Source organism: Balaenoptera physalus (assembly GCF_965194825.1).
Source record: "Balaenoptera physalus genome assembly, chromosome: 10".
Classification (NCBI taxonomy): Eukaryota; Metazoa; Chordata; class Mammalia; order Artiodactyla; family Balaenopteridae; genus Balaenoptera; species Balaenoptera physalus.
The window spans coordinates 109,432,997-109,452,405 of NC_138889.1; the positions used below are offsets into that span (position 1 = coordinate 109,432,997).

Here is a 19,409-nt window from a genome sequence, read left to right on the forward strand (position 1 = left end):
CTCTTGTTGTGGAGCACGGGCTCTAGGTGCGTGGGCTTCACTAGTTGTGGCACGCGGGCTCTAGAGCTCAGGCTCAGTAGTTGTGGCGCACGGGCTTAGTTACTCCGCGGCATGTGGGATCCTCCTGGACCAGGGCTCGAACCCGTGTCCCCTGCATTGGCAGGCAGATTCCCAACCATTGTGCCACCAGGGAAGCCCGGGGTGTGTAGCTTTAATTACACTGCAACAGTTTTAATGAAGACTTTTTTTCCCTTCGGGTCCTAGTTGCGGCATGTGGGATCTTTGTTGCCTCATGTGGGATCTTTTTAGTTGTGGCATGTGGTCAGGGATCTAGTTCCCTGACCAGGGATCGAACCCGGGCCCCCTGCATTGGGAGCACAGGGTCTTAGCCACTGGACTGCCAGGGAAGTCCCGAGACTTTTAATTTATATGCTGCACTAATTTATTTTTAGTCATGGAGACAATCTAATGGAACTCTCTTTACATTTTTTGGTTGAGAAAGTTGAAGCCTAGAGATGTGAACTTACCCAAAATTGTAGACCATAAACGTTTATTCTGTGCTTAGTTTTTAATGTGAGTCAGAGCAGTGCTGCCCAGTAAAATGGTATTCTTTGTCTGTGCTCAGTGTGGCTATTTAAATTAAAAGAAAATTGAAAATCCAGTTCCTTAGTCTTACTAGCCGCATTGCAGGTGCTCAGTGGCTGTGCGTGGCAGGTGGCTTACTGTATTGGACAGTGTAGGTCTAGAGCATTCACCTTAAAACAATTTTTTTTGAGAACTTTAGAAGTGTTAGTGGTGGGCACCAAGAGTTAATGAGTATGATTAGAATTGCCAACTAGAAATCAGGTTTGTGTTTAAACGTAGGAGGAAAAAAATCACTCAGAGCTTGTGGCAGTGCTATAACCAGTTGTGACTTGGGCCCTTTCTTGGTTCATATTTCATCTATTCTTTAGGACAGTAACCAAGAGCCTATATGAAGGGCTTTTCCTTTTCCATCTCTCAGTTATCTTGGTTTGCCAATTGAAAATCCCATCCTTGGGTTGAATTTTCAGTGATACATTCATTCATCTTCATGCTGCTTAGCATGTTTTCTAGTCTCTGTACTTCTATTTCACATATTAATCACTTGGTTACTAAGATGCCCTACAAAAAGTTTGATGTCTTTCTTGCTTTTGTACTCAGGATTATGGAAGTTTAAGTTTTTACATCAAATTAAGCTTGATATGTAACCATGGCTGAGCCAGCTAAGTATAGCTTTGGCGATTGGAATCGTGTAGTCTTTTGTACCATTGCTCTACATCTCTGCACACTGTTGTTGTTGTAACAGGCAGCGTTGGATTTCTGGGCTTTACTTTGGATGCTAATTTACTAATTTATGATTTGGCTCCATTTTAATAGCGACTTAGATTGGGTTGGCTTTCATGTATGATGGCAGTGATTTGAGTGTCCATAAGGGTGCATAGCCGGACGATGACATAATCCAGTCAGGTGCCAAAGTTTTTACTTAGTCCTTTACGTACCTGATTTTGCTTTTAAAAGGTGGTAGTATGGATTTACCTTGGGTGTTTTATACTTTAAAAAGCAGTCTTTTTGCATTCTTGTCACAGTAATTTTTGATTAATGCTTTAGAAGCCTGTATTCTTGCCACAGCTTGTATTAAATTGATGGGTGTTTCTGAAGTTAGCTGATAGTTACATATATATCTGTGTGTATCTATGTATATATATATAAAATACATACATATATATTGAAAGATGCCTCTGAAGTCATCCAAACGATGTTACTTACTTAGTTTGTTTCTCCCAATTATGAGTGTTTGTGTGCTCATTTTTGATGATTTTTGTGGTCAAAATATGGGGGATTTTTTTTTTTTTTTTTAAATTTACAGTGTGCTAGGCATTGAGGATAAAATGGTGAGCAAGACCTCATAGAGATGGAGTGTCTTCCCATCTCATTATCTTGCATCTCTTTAGACTTGGGTGTTTTGAGCATGTGTGAGCACACTTGCAGAGATAGGATCATTGAGATCCACATTAAAATGATACTCTGATTGAGCTGGCCTACCTTAGGGCTCCCTGATGTTAATAAGAGTAGACTTGCTTCCTTTTGTGGGTCCAGGCTCTAGGCTGTATCACCTGTCTGTAACTGAGAGGTTGTCTTTAGTTGTGTATGATATGTGACACAAGGAGAAAATATTTTCTTGCATGTTATGTAATAGCTACGGCTTCCTCTTGTCAATTTGCATTTGTGAAGAGTATCATGGAATTTATGGTAAAAAGTCATATGAGAGCATAGGGAGCAAGTTATTATTCCGTTTTCCCCAAAGTGAGTCTTTAAAAAATAAATAAATAAATAGAGTGTTCATGTAAGGGTTATTTGGAGTGTCCTTTCTTATTATTCTCAATGAGAAAATAGAAATAATACCTAAGAGGTTTGAGAAGCATGCGTATAATGCTGGCACAAAGGGTTTGTAAGGGTAGACGTTCATTCTTGCTATTCTTGAGTTCTGTGACTAAGCAAGTACATATTTAGATACTCTTTAGCTGAGAATCTGTTCCTTTGCTGTTTTAGGCTAAACCAGCCCTCATTCTTGATTGATATTTTTATAATTATGTTCTTACATTCTCTTCATTGGCCTTAATCAGTCAGTAGTAGTGGAAAGAGGAGACCCTTTGTGAGAGAGTTATGTTATATGGTTATTGAGGAAAATGTGGCTCCTTTAAGGAATGATTGGCAAAAATAAATACAAAAGTAAAAGTATATTATCTTCAAAAAAAATCTTGTTTTCCTTTTTTGAGGGGGCCCCTCTGGATCCATTTCCTCTGAAAGAATAACCTAATGATATCAACTGCTATAGGCTGAGTGTTTGTTTCCCCTCTAACATTCATGTGTTGAAACCTAATCCTCAGAGTGATGGCGTTGGGAAGTGAGGCCTTTGGGGGGTGATGAGGTGTGAGAGTGGAGCCCTAATGATTGGGATTGGTGACCCCAGAGAGTTCCCTCGTCCCTTTCTGCCATGCGAGGGCGCAGAAAAGGCTGTGCTCTATGAACCAGGAAGGGGTCCTCACCAGGCACTACGGACGCTGTGATCTTGGACTTCACAGTCTATAGCAGTGAGAGGAGTAGATTTCTGTTGTTTGTAAGTCATCCAACATATGGCATTCTGTTATAGCAGCCCGAATGCACTATGACGTCAACTAGTGGACTATGTGTTATATTCTTTATTAGCAAATCTGTATTTTTCCTCCTTCAGCTTGTATGACATTGTGCTGCTGCTCCCGCTGCCTTTCAGTAGTCTGCTCTCTAGCCATGCCCCTTTCTCGTTTTTGTCCTTTAATCATGATGTAAAACTTATGGTTTCCTAGTAATTTAATACGAGGGGAGAATTCCTCCTTTTTCAGTTTCTGTATTCTTTGGGAAGAACTTTTCATCATCCTTATGGATTCCACCATCCTCTGTATGTTTTAACTTTTAACACAAACATTTGTTTCCAGCTTAGTTAGGTTTTGTCCAGTGGGCTCATGTCATAGTTTGTCTGGATACTGTCAGTTCAGTTCGTTCCAGGCCAGGATCAGGAACTCTTTTGTCTTCATTTCTAAAACAGTGCTTTTCTCATTTCTCCTTCACCATCAGCACCCTCTTGGGACCCACAGGCTTAAAGCAGAATTTTTTTTTCCCATTTTACTTCCCTCTCCATTTATTATTTCACCAAGTCCTGCTTCATTCTTTCTGTAATTTAATTTGCCATTGTCCATGGCCACTGGCACCACGTCTAAAGCTTTGATTACTTTATTTTTATATTAGATTCATAAATTTATTGAAAGAGGAAGAAAGTTTAGAGTTAACTTAGTCCAGCTCCTTTATTTTGTAGATGAAGAAATGGATACTCAGGTCAAATGACTTGCCTTAGGTCACACAACTAATGAGTAGCTGATGTTATAGTTCTCTGGTCTCAACATTTAATACTCCCTCCCAGTCTAGCATTCTTCTTAAAATTTTATTTGAAAAAAAATTTTGTCACTTTTGCGTATCTCCAGTTAAGGGTGAGCTAGCTTTAGGAGGTTGGATAAGATGACAGCACTTTTGAGCCACCCCTCCCTCTTTCCCCCTTCCCTGAAGGCGACTATATTACTTAGAACTCTTTTAGCCAGTTAAAAAACACATATTTATCTCCATATGTCTGAAGAGCATACTGGAAGAGTTCATAATTACATGCATGCTTGCTGATTTTTTTAGCACATCTATTGATTTCCCTTTCTGAAAAGATATGGAAGATAAGAATTAGCTTACTCTTTTTCCCTCACTGCACCCTCTTCCCCACATTCTGTCTTCCCCATCTTTCCAATACAGTTTTATTGCAATTTTGGTTAAATCAATATTTATCCATTATTACTTGGGATGCTATTTATAGTGTCAAGTAGTAAATTACAAATACTTTTCCTAAACAACTTCTGGTTTTCCTTGGAAATGTTGTGTCAACTTTTTTTTTTTTTTTTTAATGTGTCAATCACTAATTTAGCCTCACACTTTTAGCCAGTTACATGTTCAGGTATTCCATCAGCTTTTTCTTTTTGAAGAAATTTTTACCTGCTCCAGACTGGACGGCTTGTCCTCCCTGCTGGGAACACAGTTGTCTGCTGAGACCCTGGGAGTTCATTTTGCCTCTCTCCTTCATTGAATTTCCTGTTTCTGTTTCTCTGTTGTTTTAGTGGAGCGCAGTCTCTAGTAGTTTTCTATGAGGAAGGGGTGTGGGAGTTAAGTTTTTTGAGACTTTCTGTGTACTCTTGATTGATAGTTTGGCTGGGTATAGACTTCTGGGTTGGAAGTCATTTTCCTAATGTATTAGTCTGCTAATTATTCTCAGTGCCCTTTTAAATAATATCCCTTTTTTTAAAATTTGATGGATACATTAACTTATCATTCTGAGGATAATTTTTTTAACGTACTCTTTTTCTTGTATAGTCTTTCCTCCATCCTGCATTTTTCTGTTTTGTTTTGCACTCTACGTTTCATGATAGAGGCTTTCCTGAGATGTTATCAGAACCCGTGGTTTTCGTTCACATTTAAAGTCGGGGTATATACACACACCACACAGAGTTGAGTCATATGAAATTGCCATTCTTTCTCAGCTTTGTTCACTATCTGTGAACATACTTAGTTCTCAGATCTTCATTTCTAAATCACACCCTCCACTAAAAGGAACCAGGGCTCCTTGGAGAAATGGGTGATTTTAGAGCTTGGGCAGATAATGTACAAGATTAATCTAGAACATGTTGTTATGCAAGGAAATAAAGAAATACTCAAAAAACATGGAAAGCACACAGTCCTCTGCTTGAAGGGGTTCCCACTGGCCAAATCTGGGATAACTTGAGCATCAGAATGAATGGTGATATTAATAAATAAAATAAGAATCCGTGAGTCCATACTGATAATGAATTAAAGAATGAATGGGAAAAAGGGAACATACCTTACTGGAGTTATAATGTCAACTGATAAGGGTAGAAGGAACAGTAGATTTACAAAATAAACATCATTTTATAACTGTCAGTAACAATTGGTGAAGACAAGAATTGCCAGTGGATTCTAAAACTATTGGGTGAATGTTTTAAGAACATAATCTCAAAATATCTTCCTACAGATTATTTACTAGTTAATTACTAAGGGGAGACTGGTTATTTTACAGTGGAGAAATGAGGCAAATATCATCTTAACCAACTGATCAAAATCCCAATAATGGGACACACAGACATTATCTTACTACTTATGTGATACCCTAGGAAAAACAAACCTCACTTACGACTTGTGTGGTAGTACTGCCAGATATTTATACCCTATATTCTTCAAAGATGCCAATGAAAGACAGAGAATTGCTGAAGAACTGTTTCAGATGGAGACATGACATTAGGTGTGATCCACGATCTGGATTGAGGTGAAAGGGGATTGCCGTAAGGGACGTTGTAGAGCAGTTGGCAGAATTGGAACGTGGACTATAGAGTCTATATGGGACAGTTAATGTGTTGCATTCCTGACTTTGACTGTGGTTGTGGAAGAGAATACCCTTGTTCTTAGGAAATACACAGCGAGCGATTTAAAGGTAAAGGATGTGATGGCTGCAGAAGATGGGTGGAAGAGCAAAAGTGACACAGTGGTTAGTTGTGAATCTAGGTGAAGGCTCTGTGGGAGCTTCTTGTACTGCTCTTGCAGCTGTCCTGCAAGTTTACAATGAAGACTTTTAAAGAAAAGATTGGAGTGAGGGTGGTTGATTGGAGCCCCCATTCACGGGTGGGGGCTCAGTGGCTGTGAACCTTTCAGCAGTGTGATGAGTTGAGCTCCTTTGGTTGGGAAGTCCCCAGTGTCAGGATTTTCAGGTGTTTGTTTCTTGAGGTCAGTGATTAGAAGACACTTTCAGTTTTCATCCTGGCTGGGAATGTCAGAGCCCAGTAGGAGAATCTGGCTGGGGGTGGGGTGGGCAGTTGAGTGGGCCTGTCTCTGCATCCTTTCTGCAGTTTACTCAGTCCCTCTGTTTTCACTGGCAGGCCCACCCTCAGCTGTGCTGGAATCACCCTCCTTTTTGGCTTCCTCCTGTCATCTGATGGGGTTGGGAAGGGCAGAAGAAGGCAAGGAGATTTGGGAATCTAAGTGTTCATTAAATAGCTTTTTCAACCAATATTCCTTTTGCTCCCTAATTTTGTTGGTTCTTGGGATTATGCCTTTAAAAAGCAAGACAAAACAATCAAAACAGTTCTTTTACTGTACTTTTAGAGGCATTTCAATGTGTGTTCAATATACATTCTTTACCCAGGAGTCCCAATACTGCATTTGTATACCATTTCATTCTGTTTTCTATCTTTTGATCTTGTTTCCCACATTTTCACGCTTTAGAAAAAAACAGATTTCTTACCATCAATAGTATAGATCCACTCTTTCCCGTAATTAGTCTAAGGGAAAAGACTGAACAATTAAACAAAGACCTTTTTCCAGAAAAGTGGGTTATGTCTCAGCATACTTGTTACAACTTAATAAGCACCTGGATTTGTGATGCCCTGAACGGGTTGACAGCTGTCTTATCTTTTGGCTTCCCTGGATGGGAGTGTGCAGCACAGTGAGGCAGGCAGGTTGGTACAACTCTGCTGGGAACCTGTGATTGACTGACTGGTTTGGAAGTGGGTGAAGTGGGTAATCTTTTTTTTTTTTGGCTGCATTGGGTCCTCGTTGCTGCACGCGGGCTTTCTCTAGTTGCGGCGAGTGGGGGCTGCTTTTCGCTGCAGTGCGGGGGCTTCTCGTTGTGGTGGCTTCTCTTGTTGCGGAGGGCGGGTTCTAGGCATGCGGGCTTCAGTAGTTGTGGCCCATGGGCTCAGTAGTTGTGGCTCGCAGGCTCAGTAGTTGTGCATGGGCTTCCTTGCTCTGCAGCATGTGGGATCTTCCCGGACCAGGGCTCGAACCCATGTCGCCTGCTTTAGTAGATGGATTCTTAACCACTGCACCACTAGGGAAGTCCAGAAGTGGGTGATCTTGGCTGGTGGGAGAAAAGATTGTGGATCAGTTGAGGGTCCTACAGCTACTCAGATTAAACGTCAAATGGGTGTGCGTGTGCGCAGGTGTGTGCATTTTGTGGAGTATATAACTTCATTGGCTTTTTAAAGGGATCTGGAATCCCTAACACAGAGTGGTTGTGATGGGACTAGAATTACTTATGACATTTAGAAATGTACTCTTTACACTAACATGCTAAGTTGGTCATGTCTAAGGACTGTGGTGGCACATGATCTGTTCTTATGATTTAAAGCAAAAATTTAGGTGATCAATTAAACACTTCTTAAAGTTTTTGTTTAGAAAACAAAAATCAAATATTAGAATCAAATATTTTCTTCATTTTAAACTAGGTTTGTTACAGTTTTTGTTGATTCATTTTGTTTCTTTTAGCAAGTGGTTAGCATTGTTTCTATTTATTATCTTATTTGAGGGAAAATGTTGAGTTGATCACAATGTAGTGTGAATTTTGTGGAACAAAGGCATTAAATAAATGGCATTTATTTTGAGATGCCTTGTAGACTGCATCCTTATAGGATTTCTGATTGGTGTATTGTCCATAGTTTGTGTCTTTTCCTGCAGTATTTAGTTATAAATGAAGTGCCTTGGAAGACAGTTTGAATTTATAGTCCTTTCATGTGAAGCATCTGGTTAATTCACATTAGAGACAGGGTTCGGCTACAGCTAGTCCTTAAGTGAACTTAATGTTCTGCTCATGGTTCCTAGTAAGTTACAGTTGTTTAACGGTATTACACGGGGCTACTTGGGGACATTTAGAGGGAGATACTTCTAAAATTTGTTTTACTGTTTTAAAATATGGTGCCTTTGTACTTAACCCTGTGTTGAGTAAGAATATCATTGATGTTTTCATAAGACAAAGTTAAGCATATGTATTTTTTCTTATTTGCTCACTGATAGTGCTCTTACTGTATGTCTGTTTCTGGGTTACTGTTTTGTGTAGGATAAAAGCTTAGGGAGAGGGATGACAGTGCCTTTTTTCCTCGTGTCACATAGAAACAATTTCAGTTAGCCGGTACTTTTCAATCCTCTGAGGTATAGTTGTGTGTGAACGGAGACCTTGAACCAGTATCTTTAATGGCAGCTCTCATCCGAACAAAAGAGAACACGTTGTCATTTTTGCTCTTTTTTTCTTTATAGGGGAACTTCTGTTTCATGTCCACCATCCCACTTTATTCTGCTAATCTGCTAATGCAGTAAATTGGAAGACAACTGTTGCCAGGATAACCTGTAATGGGCAAGGAGCCACAGAAAAGAAAACATTTCTTTTAATTTTTAAACTTGGTTTGAAAGGTAAGGTCACTAAGATTATGAGGAGTTTCCTTCCATGAGTTACATCAAGGAAAGAGTTTTCTGTCTTGAGACCCTGGAGTCTAGGTGGACCTGGTCTGGGTCATCACCAGGTACAACCTGGCTCTGTGGTATTTTTAGGAAGTTAAATAACAGCCTCTGTAGTTTGCTCTGGTATGTCGTAGAATCTGCAGCACCCATGGGATTCCCAGTTTCCAGGGGATGGAGGTTGGGGTGGGATTGAGCTGGGCCCTAAGGACCAGACAGGCCTAGCAAGCTGAAGTAGCATGCCAGAGAAAGACTGCTAGTAGAGACCCAGCTGCTGCTTCTAGGTCACTTGGCTCTGTGTGTGTGTGTGTGTGTGTGCGCGCGCGCGCGTGCGAGAGAGAGAGAGAGAGAGAGAGAGAGAGAGAGAGAGAGAGATTTGTGTTTGTTTTATACCAGCCAAAGGACATCTGGCTTCTAGCCAGCCATCTGACTCTTTTGAGTCTTAATTGCTGTCATTTTGCAACTCTTCACTGAATTTTTTTGTGAAACACCAGAGGTTTACTTTGCATATTTGACTTTTGGGTCAGTTGGCACTTAATAGAAAGTGGCCTAGTAGGACCTTTTTGGGGATATGCACACATACCTAATCCAATTTCATTTGTTCCATAGTAACTGGAGGAGCAGGTGGGCATAAACCGTTTAATCATCTACCTTTCAGGCTTCACTGTCTCAGGAGATACTATAGTTGTTCTGTTGTAACAGGTCTCTGCTTCTAATCCCCAGGCCGGAATCTTTCCTAGGCAGTAAGCCACTTTGCCTGTGCTCTCCCCCACCTCCAGCCCCTTGGGAATAACTCTTCCTCAACATCCCCTCTGCTTACACAGTGAAGCACCAACTCTTGTAGAAAGGTTCTGATTTGTCCAGTTTTTATCTTCATATTATTCTGTATAAATCCTGATGGGGAGAGTTCCCTTTAAGTAGTCATTCACTCTGGGCACCTTGTCTCATATGGTTTCGTTTGTTTGTTTTTGCTCATGTGGCCCAGCCCTTCTTTTTCCTCTGCCTTGGGATAGGTTCTAACCCGTAGGTATGAACTCTTCAGTTTCTTACCTGCCTGACTGAGTGGAGAATTCAGTTGAGGGTTCAGATATAAGAAGTCCAGTAGCATGCAGTGATAAACTATGATCTGATTGTCAGATTCATTTATAGTTAAAACGATTATCCATTTTTCTATTGTGATGCTGGATTTCAAAACTAATTTTTAGAACTCTTTATAGTATTACACATATTAGCTTTTTTTTCAGTTCAGGTATAATTGACATACTAGTTTCAGGAGTACAATATAATGATTTGATATTTCTATATTTTGAGAATTGATCACCACAGTAGGTCTAGTTATTAGTTATCATCCTTACACATAGTTACAAATGTTTTTTCCTTGTAATGAAAACTTTTTTTTTTTAAATAAATTTATTTATTTATTTATGGCTGCATTGGGTCTTCGTTGCTGTGCACAGGCTTTCTCTAGTTGTGGTGAATGGGGGCTACTCTTCACTGCGGTGCGCGGGCTTTTCATTGCGGTGGCTTCTCTTGCTGTGGAGCACAAGCTCTAGGCACACGGGCTTCAGTAGTTGTGGCGCACGCGCTCAGCAGTTGTGGCGCACGGGCTTAGTTGCTCTGCGGCATGTGGGATCTTCCAGGACCAGGGCTCGAACCCGCGTCCCCTGCATTGGCAGGCGGATTCTTAACCACTGTGCCACCAGGGAAGTCCCGAAAACTTTTAAGATTTGTTCTCTTAGCAACTTTCAAATATACAATACAGTATTATTAACTTTAGTCACCATGCTGTACATTCTATCCCATGACTTATTTATTTTGTAACTATAACTTTGTATCCCCTTCATCCATTTTGCCCACCCCCATCATACGATTTTATTATTCTGTGTATTTGATTTTATGCCTTCCAGGGCTCAGCTCTCTTTCCACCTTTTTTGTAAAACCTTTCTGTGTTGGTCCAGTCAGTCCCTTTGTGGTCATTCCTTTGTGAACTCTTAGAGTATATCATTAAATTATTTTAGGATTACTGTTTTTCCTTAAGTAGATTTTAAGCACTCCTGAGCAAGGAGTTTTCACTTCTACTTTATGTCTTTAGTACATTTTATGTAATAGGTGTCATTAATTGTTTGGTGGTAGGAGCTAAAATTTCAGAGGCATTTCTCAGGATAACAGTTTTAAAACTCTCCCTTTATTTCTCACGCGCTCTTTCTCTTGTTTGTTTTTGTTTTTCTTTGCTGATAGAAACTCTTAGCTTTGGTAGCTTATAAAACAATTCCTTACCTTTAACTATATTCTTTTTTCTTCTTGTACTCCCCTCTGCTCATTACCATGCTGTTCCACACTAGGGTGGGTGAACTCTTCTCTTAGGAAGTTACCCAAGAGGCTCCCAGTGTCCTATAATCAATGCCCGGTAGTTGAGAAGGATTTCCAAAGAGGTGCAGCACTGCAGGTATAAGGTCCTTTAGACCAGGGATCATCAAACTCAACTTTTGTTGCAAAGGCCCAGAAGGTAAACGTTTAGGTTTTGTAGACCAAGAGGCAAAAAAGAGGATATTATGAAGGTACTTACATGACAAAAGAGAAATAAATTTTCCCAGATTTTATTGATGAAATTCAAAATCTAAGAATACTTGAGTTCAGCTTTCTGTGATACAGATCTATTAATGAGAAGAATGAAGTTCTTTTTCTAGGGGGATAACGTTTCATTTAAATGGCATTTGAAGGTAGAGTTCCCCTCTCATCAAAGTCTATTTGAAAATGTTCATCTAATCTATTAATGCTGATCCGTAGTGAGATTTTACATATTTCATCTTTGAAAATGTCTTTTTATGCATGTAGGTACTGCCACATTCTGATACCAGCCCACAAGCACGTATGATTTTAGTTGAGTATATTCTTCACTTAGAAGGCATAAAGCATTTATAGAATTCCATTAGGTTCTTCTCTTTATTTGCCTTTTAGCATGTCATTACTTTGTAGATTAATCATTTTCAGTGGAAGGTTAGGTGAAAGCTCTTCAATTGCATAACTAAATGGATTTTGGAATAGGGAAATTTCCTTCACACTTGCATTAAGTTCTGAAAAGTGCTGTGTAACTGTAGTTTGAAAATATATCGACTGCAAATTTGTATGGGAATGGGCATCTCACTTACTATTTTAACTTCAGGTAGCACTTCAGCAAAGGTGAATTTCCAGAGCCATTCAGGGTTCAGTAGCAGTGGTTGAGTGTTGTTCTCATTCAGAAAAATTTCAGCCTTGGCTCTAAGCTCCAAAAGTAGTAAAAAAAAAAAAAAAAAAAAAAAAAATTACTTCCTTTTTTTTTGTTCTTAATAAATTTATTTATTTATTTTTGGCTGCGTTGGGTCTTCGTTGTTTGTGGGCTTTCTCTGGTTGCGGTGAATGGGGGCTACCCTTTGTTGCGGTGCACGGGCTTCTCATTGCGGTGGCTTCTCTTGTTGCAGAGCACGGGCTCTAGGTGCATAGGCTTCAGTAGTTGTGGCTCGTGGGCTCAACAGTTGTGACTTGTGGGCTCTAGAGCACAGGCTCAGTAGTTGTGGCGCACGGGCTTAGTTGCTCTGCGGCATGTGGGATCTTCCCTGGACCAGGGATCGAACCTGTGTCCCCCGCATTGGCAGGCGGGTTCTTAACCACTGTGCCACCAGGGAAGCCCCAACGTTACTTGTTGTAAGCCATTAAACTACAGTGTGATAGAACAAGTCAGAAACTAGTGATGGTTAAGTCCATGAGAGTAAATTAAGTTCACTGTTGACATTACTGGTTCAGTAACATGCGAGGGATCAAAAAAAAACCTCCCGAAGTACCTGCTTATGAAAAAAAGAAGGAATAGCTATAAGCTTTAAACACTTTACATTGTCACAAGTTTTGTGAATTTGTCCAATGAAGCCTTTTTCTGTCTACACACAATTTTATCGCCATCAGTTGTAGCTCATCATGGCAGGTTCTACTGCACGTTGTAGTGATTTCATCTTTTCTTAGCTTCTCTGACAATATTCTGCCTGTAGCTGTTTTCACGTGCACTTTTCATAGAAGCTAATTCTTCATCACTTCAAACTCCTCAAATAAATGACAACACTCAGATCTTAAACTCATCAAGAATCAAGGAAAATCATCATTGGCTTCTTTAACTTATTAACAAGCCACCTTAGAAACCAGCTTTGATTGAAGCTTTGTTTTCATTTTTTTATTTTCGTGAAGAAATTCTCCTGTAATAAGATACTCCATTTAACATTTTCTGACTTTTCTGACTGTTCCTTTCTTGTGAGTTGGGAATACTGTGATGACTGCTTAGTCTGGTAATGTCGACATATGGTGTATTGTTTTAGCACAGGGATGGTATGATTGCATAATAAACAGTGCTTTGCCATCTAATTTCATAACAAAATAGTTCACATCCCATTGTACCTTAAAAACACAACATTTGAAGTCCAGATTTTCTTTTCTTGTTTTGACATGTTGGGTGTGCACTTACAATAATAAAATGTTGTAGTACAGCATATGGCACTCTGAGCACTGTTGAGTTATACCCGTGTCACTGCGATGTCGAGAGTGCCCAGCTGCAGTGCGAAGTGATAGCACCGTATGTGGTCTCTTGTCACAACTGCTCAACTCTGCCCTGGTAGTGTAAAAGCAGCCAGAGACGGAATGTAAAGGATGGTGTGACTGTGTTCTGTTAAAACTTTATGGTCACTGAAATTTGAATTTCATAGAATTTGTACAAGTCACGAAGTATCGTCCTTTTGATACTCCCCCACCCCCACCCCCAAACAGTTAAAAAGGTAAAGACCATTCTTCGCTCAGGGCCTGTATTTATAAAAAAGGTGGCAGACCAGATTTGGCAATCTCAGTACGGTACCCCGAGGTGTCCTAGGTCTCTGAAGTTGCTTCACACACTCATGGCAGAAAAAATGGGGTGGGAAAGGACCTAAACTGAAAAGGTACCATTGTGGTTTTTGCTGTTGGTTGGATTTTTCTATTTCTTTGTTTTTTGTACGTAGGAATCTTAAGTGCATGTAGTCACCTCATAGTCTTTCTGTTAGATAGTCTTTTATAATACCCTAATTTTAGATTGTGCTTATATTTATAGAGCCCGTCCTAAATGCCAGGGATTGTGCTGCTTTATATTTTCTTTCTTTTCATAATTTTTTATTTTATTTTATTACATAGGTACATAGCTTACATAGGTACATAGTTTAAAAAGTCAAATGGTATCACAAGATTTATAACAAAAAATAACAATCATCTCTTTCATCTTTCCCATCCTATCCCCTCCTCATCCCCAGCCCCTAGTGAGTAAGTGAGTTACTTACTCACTAGGAGCTGCTACCTCCATCTCTTAGCTGTTTCCTCATCTTTACTTCCTTGTACATTTCTAAATTATATACCTGTAGGTAGCAGTTTCTAATCTATCTTACTTCTAACTATGAAGATTAAGGTTTAGCTCTTACATGCATAGCTCTTTCCCTCTCACATCTCCCAACATAGTTAAAGCACAACTTTGGTTAAGATCAGTAATAAAAGTATGTATATTTTGGTTAATTAATCCCTAAGTCTCTGACTTTATTTGCAGAATCCTTCTCAACATGGTAACATACATCTGGCAATACACTTCCTTGGACATATCCTTTCCAGAGCCCTCTGCCTCATGGTTTACTCCAAACTGGTTCCTCTTGACTTTGTCTGTAGCTGCAGGTGTCCCCCCTTCTGGGAGTCATCTTTGCTTCTCTGTGTGTTGGATCCCTGGTCTCATGGATTCCGTGTCTTCCCCTCATGGCTTACTGCCATGCTTTAGTGAAGCCCATTCTCCATCCAGTAGCTTCCTCAAGAAACTGTGAATAAATCTTTAAGACCTTCCGGGTCTAAAAATGTTCTTTTCTAGAATTGCTGTTGAGGAAGCTGATGTCATTCTGATTTCCAGTCCTTTTATAAGTTTTTCCTCACTAGAAGAGTTTAGATACTCTTTTTTTTTTTTTTTTAATCTCCGATACCACGGACTTTCACACTGTGTCTTAAAGGATCTTTTACCACTCAACGTGGTGCTACATGTAGGTCTTAAGGGGAGAGTCACTTCTTTATGCTCTGAGAAAAAACATTTTTTGACAAGGGAGGTTTTAGTGGTGAATTATATAATATGTTCTAAAACTTTTGTTACTTGGATGTTGGACTTCCTGAATTGTTTCTCCATTTTCTGTCTTTCATAAATTTGTTGGCATTCTCCTTGGCTGTTGTTTCCTTTTCTTTGTCCTTTATTGTTGTTTTTCTAGAGCTTCCAGAAGGGTAGAGAATTGTGTGGGTTTCAACCCACTAAGCATCTGGAAGGTTGCAGAATCCTTTGCTATTTTCTTGTTGAGACTCCATGTCAGCCCAAAGGTAGCCATGCCTTTTATATCACATAGACTTTGAGAAGAAATTCATAAAACAATGTGGTGATCACTTAATAGAGTCTTTCTGTCCAGAACGGGAAGTTGTCTGTCGTTGCCCTCGTCGAGAATCATCCAGGCTTCCAGAGCACCTCCAGCCTTGGGGTCTTGAAGGTGTTGGTGCTCCTAACCTTTAGCAAGTTCCTGCATCTTCTGCTCACAGATAGGACAGATAATCTGTCCTTTTCACTCACTGGCTCTCATTTTTTCCCTTGGGCACTGTCCGTGATAGTATAAAAGAGCTTTGAGATATTCAAAGCTAGTTATTTTTTACTCCAAGTGGCAAGTCCTTCTGCCACCCTGGTCCTCTTTGGGTGCCCTGTGGTTGGCAGTCTCTTCATCTGCCCCAGAACAGGATATGATATTGCTTGGCATGAGCTGATCTGCCCAGGGAAGGCTTCAGTAGGGTTAGTATCTCCTGTGGTCCTAGACGCGGTTAATCTATGACACATTCTGAGGGTTACTTGGTTGTTAGTCACAGCATAATACAACTTTATGTAGAGCTTATAATTAACTAAAATCTTTGGACTTGTTTCTTTCTTTAACAGTTTTCTTAGGCCTGGCAACCTCTACCCCCCACCACATGTCATGTTTTTCAGTTTTTATTTTAAAAGGACTTTACATTTAACCATGTTAAGTAAATTTCTCTTGGTTTCATCATGTCAGATGGTTTTTGAATGCTGATTCACTCGTGTTTTCTGTGCATTTGGACAAACCTGTGGCATTCTGGTCTATCAGCTCTGATAGCGCCACTGGCCACAAGAGCTGAGCTCCTCCAGTGTCACCACCCACGCTCTTTGGGCTTGTCTGTCAAGTGATTCTTTTCCCTGCCCATGAAGACATGGGGTTCCCGTCCATGAGTGTATCCCAAGAGCCATTAGATGGCAGGTTGGCCTGCTGCTGTTTCCCTTCCGCAGGCTGGCCTGGGACTGGCTTGTGCTCTTGATGACTGCTACTGGGACCGGTCGCTCACCGGGTGTTCCGTGCCGTGATGGGAAGAGCACAGACTTGGGAGCGCGATGGGCCTGGGCTTGAGTCCCAGCTCTGGCCAGCTTATTCACTAGCTGTGGTCTTTGGTAGATCATCTCACCTCCTAGAATCTTAGTTTTTGCATCTGCAAATGAGAGCGAAACCTTGAAGGGTTGTTGTGAGGTACAGATAATGTATCTAAAATCATCAAGCCCAGAGTCTGGCATATGGTAGGCACTTAATAATTGTGAGCTGCTATTAGTCATTTTTCCTCCTTTAATAGAAAGTTGCCGTATCAGACCATTTACCGTTATTGTGGAATAGCTCGAAGAGATTAAGGATCTGTAAAGGCTGTAAGCAGTGTTCACGTCTCGTGTTCTACACTGAGCTTGGGCTCCTGAGCAGAGTCTCAGCAGTCCAGGAGTCTGCTTTGCTGGTAAAATATTCCTGACGGAAAGCACTTCCTGGAGGTTGACAGGTTATTACTGCTAGTCTAGGGACTGTTGAGATAGCCCTAAATGCTTTATGATTATACACATTATTTATGTCTGTATGTCTGTCTGTATGTGTGTATGTATGGCTGCCGTGGGTCTTCGTTACTGCACGTGGGCTTTCTCTGGTTGCAGCGAGCAGGGGTTACTCTTCGTTGCGGTGCGCAGGCTTCTCATTGTGGTGGCTTCTCATTGTGGAGCACAGGCTCTAGGCGTGCGGGCTCAGTAGCTGTGGCTTGCGGGCTCTAGAGCGCAGGCACAGTAGTTAGTTGCTCGGCTTAGTTGCTCCGTGTCATGTGGGATCTTCCTGGACCAGGGCTCGAACCCATGTCCCCTGCATTGGCAGGCGGATTCTTAACCACTGCGCCACCAGGGAAGTCCTCCTTATACACATTCTGATTAAAGTTTGCTGGGCAAGGAAGATCGAAGGTTAAAAAAAATGGGGGGGGGGGAGCTTTAAAATTTGTGACCAATTTGCCATGTCTGTCTTCTGTTACAGAGTTGCTTATAACTCCAAATTAACCAGGATAGTTAGCTCATTCTTAAACTGAAGCTTGTTTCTTTTTGCCCTTTTTTCAATGGCATCTCAATATGCTCTAGAATTTCTGATTTGGAAAGGCTGTTCTCGTTGGGCATCTTGTCTGTAACGGACATATGAATAAAAAAGTAGCCAGTCACTTGATTCAAGTTGGGTGACTCACAAACTGCATGTAACTGATTTCACTTAGTAAAAACATGGGCGAGTTGGATTTTCCAAGGCTTTTCCCTGCCCTGTGTTAGTATAGAATTCTCTTTCTAGCTCTGCTGTTTTCATACTGTTCCTGACTTGCTTAGGACCAATCTTCCTCCCTGCATTTTTATTTATTGTATTTATTTTTTGGCCACATCGCACGGCTTGCAGGATCTTAGTTCCCTGACCAGGGATTGAACCTGGGCTCGAGCAGTGAAAGTGATGCGTCCTAACCACTGGACCACCAGGGAATTCCCATCCCTACAGTTTTAGATTAGGAACTCTTGGATTATTTCAGGTAACAGGTGTTCTAATCGCATCACGTTGCCTCTGGCTCTCCAGTTACATGTCGCTTCTTTCTGATATTTGAGTCAGATTTGTTGACAGCTCTGCCTGGTTTCAGAGATTCAGAGAATTCTGGATGCTTGAGATGGAAAACCCTCTACTTAGAATTTTCTGATTTGACTTTTGTCATGTTCTCTTACCTACACTACACCCTCCCTTTCAGTATGTGGGCACGTGTGTGTGCATGTGTGTGTGCACACACACACAGAATAGACACCTAGATCCAGCTAGGTTTTCTTTGCCTTTATTGCTTTGATCTCTAACAAGGCTCCTGGCAAAAACCTGATTACCGGGACTTCCCTGGTGGCACAGTGGATAGGACTCCGCACTCCCAATGCAGGGGGCCCGGGTTCGATCCCTGGTCAGGGAACTAGATCCCACATGCATGCCGCAACTAAGAGTTCACATGGCACAACTAAGACCCTGTGCAATTAAATAAATAAGTATTTAAAACAAACAAACAAACAACCTGATTACCATTGTGTCATCCTCATTACTTGTCTTTTTTCTTTCCAACCCCTTAGTCTCACTTTAAAAAAAATCTTGTTCTTAGTATAAATAAGTCATGCTTTGCATATACTCGTATTGAAGTTTTTGAAGTTGTGGAAATTACGCACAGAAATTCATGTCCACTTGCGTTTTCATAATGAGAACTTGTAGGGACACATCACTGTACTTTAGTGTGGACTCTGTGACAAAAGTGAGGCTGAACTTTTCTTGATTGGCAGTTGGCTGTTTAAATGTAAAAATGAAGTGGGCGATTAAGATCGCACCTCTTGCCTGTCCACAGCATCTTAGAGGTGTATCTGGAGTTAGCCCCAGGGTGTGGGTAAGCATTTGTTTTCTGAGGATCATGTGTTTCCCAGATAGCTCAGAATTCCAAGGGCAATCCATAAATTTGTATCATCTGATACCTAAGTACAGCTAGGAATGAAAAAAACATGAAAATTAGGCTTTGATTAATTATGGGTGAAACTGGAGGGGGGATAATAATTTAATGTGAAATCTCTTAGGGAATAACTTGGTTTTCAGAGTAGAGGCTGTTGTAGGGCCTCGCCGTCCTCTGTGAGTTCTTAAAACGGTCTCTGGGTCACCGCTCTTTATCTAGGCTCACCCCTGTCCAGTCCATCTTTCACGTTGACAACATTTAAACTCTAGATCTCATCTTGTTGCTCGTTTGCCTTGTCTCACCTGACTTCAGTGTCCCACCTCAGTGGTCTTGTCTTCAGCACTCCCTTCCCTATCCCACATTTTAGTCATATTCAAACACATGGCTGTTCCAGGAACAGGTTAGACCTCTTCCCCTCTCCGCCTTTGTGGGAGTACAGAGTCTATTGAAAATGTACTTGCCATAGCCTAAATTTCATCTCCTCTGTGTCATTTTCCTCTACTTCTCTTGAGTCATTTGTTTCTATATACTGTGTTAATCTTTGCTATAGCTATTTTAATGTGCATTTATCTCAGTTAGAACAGACTGGCTCCCTCCCTCGCTTCTGCAGCAAGCCTGCCCGGCTCTGCTGTGCGTTCGTGCATGGTTCTTTGAGAGCTGGCTTT

The 19,409-nt window shown here is 40.8% G+C and overlaps 1 protein-coding gene across 7 annotated transcripts in view; it reads left to right on the top strand.

Moving 5' to 3' along the window:
- Window positions 1–19,409, top strand: part of PPP6R3 (protein phosphatase 6 regulatory subunit 3) — a 129,071-nt gene that overhangs the window by 29,857 nt on the left and 79,805 nt on the right. For 2 of the 7 annotated variants that reach the window (XM_082476444.1, XM_082476445.1), the window contains exon 3: window positions 8,689–8,841. The exons of the other annotated variants lie outside the window; for them this stretch is intronic. The gene's annotated coding sequence lies outside the window, so the exon portion shown is untranslated. The remainder of the gene's footprint in view (window positions 1–8,688; window positions 8,842–19,409) is intronic. 7 annotated transcript variants of the gene reach the window in all.